Source organism: Argentina silus (assembly GCF_951799395.1).
Source record: "Argentina silus genome assembly, chromosome: 15".
NCBI lineage: Eukaryota > Metazoa > Chordata > Actinopteri > Argentiniformes > Argentinidae > Argentina > Argentina silus.
The window spans coordinates 9,365,337-9,369,265 of NC_139669.1; the positions used below are offsets into that span (position 1 = coordinate 9,365,337).

Here is a 3,929-nt window from a genome sequence, read left to right on the forward strand (position 1 = left end):
GTGTAGGCAGGCGGGCGGGAGTGCATGCGTGTGTGCATGATGATGGCATAAAAGGTGTCCCCCTTCTAATGTGAGTACAGTTCATTGCCAACCATCGACTGAAAAAAACTTCCAAAAGTATCCAAAGATATTTTAGCTAAATGTCAGAGAGTACCTCTCAATAGGCCTATAAGTCTCCTGGGCCACATTGAATAGTCTCTTGTGGTCAATCCAACACACCCGTCTTTGCACTTTGGATAGGGCCAAAATGAGGTCAAACACAGTGCACTACAGGGTACATTGGAAATCATTTGAGACATGGCCTAGCACCCTATCTCTTAGACGAAGCTGATTTGAGGTATGATGATGTCACAGCCCAGACCCAAAATACCCTGCCGTCTATAGAGCTGGGTTTCCATGGCAACGCAGGTCCTAGTTTGGGGAGGCAAGGGTGGGGGGTGCACTCTGTCTGAATAATTACTCTGGCTTATGTGGCCTGTGGGGGTGGTGGTTGTGGTGGTGGTCGGGGGGGTAGGGTGCATGGAGGGTGTTTAATAATGCTGACTCATTGCAAAGGGACATCAATATTCAAACCACTATACAGGATGATCCTTCTTATCCTCCCTTATTTTCAAATCAAACCTAATCAGTTCATATTATTATTTTCAGTCAATCATGTGATCAATTTGCCTGTATGGAATGTTCTATGGAATGACAAGTAACTAGCTAATATCTTATGTGACCAGATGTGGGTGCTATGTTACTGTATGTTCTGAACCAATCAAATACAAGCATCACATTAGAATGTCACTCATGTTGGGCACCTGTGTCACTCATGTTGGGCACCTCAGTCTTTATGATGACCTATTACAGAAAAAAACGTCAATTATTTTGTAAAGCTTTGAGTAAAAAGCTATAAACTTAGATTCATGGTAATGATTCTATCAAGTATAAAAGGAACAGAGCCTGCACACCCCAGGCGAGGTATGCTGACATATGGAACATAACTCAAAACATATTGAGAATGAAAGTCACACGCAATCGTACTAAACAGTCCTCCTGTTGACTTGTCGTGTCTTGTTCCTCCAGGCGCCTGTGTGTGTGAGAGGGATGGTGCTGGCTGGAGCAAAGAGCTGACGCAGTAGGATGAGACAGGATGGAACACTCAGACAGCCCCGCCCCTGAGAGCAGTGACCCAAACGGGTTTGTCAACCGAGTGTTCAACGTCTCCTTGGATGTGGAGAATGAGTCCAGCACTGTGTATATCAGGGAAACTGGGCCAGGGCCAGGTCTGGGGCCAGAGACAGGGCCAGAGCTGGGGCCAGAGACAGGTCAGGGAGAGATCCCTCAGAGCCCTGGTAAGGACCGGCCGGAGGTCAACCGCAGGCCCCGAGCCACGGGGGGTATCTGGAAGATCCTGACCCGGCGGAGGGGGGGCCCAGAGCTGGAGAGGAGACCTCACTCCATGATCCTCCCTGGAGAGGCCTCCATCCCCAAGCTGTCGTTTGCCGACAAGGTGCGCTCCTTCAAGAAGCTCAAGTCCCCCTCTGTGTTTAAAGGGAAGACGGGGAAGCTGTCCAGCGCCAAGTTCAGCAGCTCCCTGAGAGACGAGCCGGATGAAGAGTCTTTCTGCAGGGACTTTACCTCTCTGCCTCTTCACCCTGGTAGGAGCACACTCCGACACCGGGGGAAGAGGCACTCGTACGCCGGACACACAGCCGAGTTCGACTGCTCGTTTGAGGACATCGACCTGTCAGCCACCCTAGACAGACGCCAGATCGCTCCACAAGGGGACACAGTGACCCAGAATGGCTGTAAGCCCTTAGAGAGAGTGTCCTACATCAAGAGGGCTCAGGCCAACTCTTCCACCAACTGCAATAACGCAGGTGTGTGTGAGGAGGCGAGTAGTGTGAGGGACAGCCCTAAGGTTCCCCTGGGAGGTAGGAGGTCTAAGGGGTCTGATGTGTGGACCTACCTGAAGAGGATCTCTCTCCTGGGGAAGGGCAACCCTGCCTACTCAGAGAGGAGCTTCGACTCGGAGCTCCACACTCTGGACAAGACCATGGATTCTGACTATGGCTCTGTGGACTTTGAGTCGATCAGAGACTTCCATCCCGCCAACGCCGCCTCGTCCAAGCACTCAGATGGCAAAAGCGGCCATTTTGGGGGTCTGTTCAAGTTTTTCAACAGCGTGGCAGAGTCGGCTAGGAAATGGAGGACGACTTCGAGATCCTTCAGTCCTCCCGAAGGGGAGCGGTCTCCGCTGGGCTCTCCGCGAGCAGCACCGCGTCTGGATGACTACGTGCACAGCCTGTCTCTGACCCTCCGCAACGAGGACAGGCCAGAGCCCCCCGCCACGCCCTCCTCACCCCAGACCCCTCACCCACCTCGCCCTGGCACCTGTGACGCCGCCTCACCCCCACCTCTGATAGGCAGAGGGTCTCCTCAGGTGGTGCTGAAAGCCTGGAGGGCATGTCCTGACTCGCCTACTGTAAATGGCCTTACATGTGTCACCTCAGAGGAGACAAATAGACACAGGGACAGTCAGACAGACAGACAGACTGACCACAGGGCTGTAGCTACAGTGAAGAACCATCTGCCCCTCACCGAACCTGAGAGACAGGTAGAGACAGAGACTCAGGCAGAGGGAGACCCCTCAGACGGTCTCTACCCAGGGGAAGAGACAGAAAGAGAGGGAGGAGAGGGAGGAGAGGGAGGAGAGGGAGGAGAGGGAGGAGAGGGACACTCAGGAAATGATCTGGATTCCAAAGATGCTCTACCTGCCTCAGTTCAGACACAGGCTCCTGACAGCCAATCAGAGGTCGGAGAAGGAGATAGCATAGCTAATGGAGACCTGGCACCTTGCTGCTCACAGGAAGTATTTAAGGTGAGTGTGATGATAAACATTCAAAAGTACAGCATTGATAGTCAGTAAAATCTGTGTTATTATATATTCTCTTCAAAGATTTAATATGTCTTTATCATTGTGAGTTGTTGATGTAAGCTGTTATTGCAAGTGTGTGGCTCTTTTATTAATCAATTCCATCAGAGCATTAATTCTCATTCTCATGACCGATCATCAACCTCCTGTAACTACTGCCTATGACCAGCCATTTGTTAACCTTGTTAACCTTGATCATTCTTTTGCTTTTCAAAAACATCAACAACCAACTGTAATGTATTTATGCGAATTCTTTAGTGTAGGTTCATGTCTAGGAGAGTGTGTGTGGGTGTCCTATGGCCCCATCTGTTGGACAGAGAGGAAAGTGAGTCAGAGATCACAGAGCCACCTCTAGGCCAACAGTTTGTATTTCCTGGCCTCTCAACCCCACAGAACACAGCAGGAAACCCTGTATGTTCCCCACGGTTTAGCCCAGGCAGTGTGTGTCTGCCCCAGATCCTGCCCCTGGCCCTGCCCCTGCCCCTGCCCCTGCCCCTGGCCCTGGCCCAGGGCCTCTCAACCCCACAGAACACAGCAGGAAACCCTGTATGTTCCCCACGGTCTAGCCCAGGCAGTGTGCCCCTGATCCTGGCCTTGGCCCTGGTCCTGGCCCTGCCCTGACACACACACACACACACACACACACACACACACACACACACACACACACACACACACACACACACACACACACACACACACACACACACAGCTCCTTCCCCTCCCTTCTTTGTTCTGTAGAGGGATTAGTCAACTCCCCTCCAGTCTCACCAACAAGCCAGGACAAGTCAACCCTTCCAACTCCCAATAACTTACCACATTATGACATTTCAATGCTGCCTGCAGTAATGCAGTAGATTCTCATCAGCAGAGGCAGGTGGAGGCAGAAATCCTAGGACGGCTCATTTAAATGCATGGAATGGAATGAGGAGTGGTATCAACCACGTGTGTTTAATACCATTCCTCATTCCATTCCATGCATTCCATTCCATGCATTTAAATGAGCCGT

At 51.4% G+C, this 3,929-nt stretch overlaps 1 protein-coding gene across 3 annotated transcripts in view; it reads left to right on the forward strand.

Moving 5' to 3' along the window:
• Positions 1-2,512: 2,512 nt before the first annotated feature.
• LOC310816024 (rho guanine nucleotide exchange factor 9) overlaps positions 2,513-3,929 on the forward strand; it is a 36,519-nt gene continuing 35,102 nt past the window's right edge. For all 3 annotated transcript variants that reach the window (XM_083686027.1, XM_083686028.1, XM_083686029.1), the window contains exon 1: positions 2,513-2,866. The gene's annotated coding sequence lies outside the window, so the exon portion shown is untranslated. The remainder of the gene's footprint in view (positions 2,867-3,929) is intronic.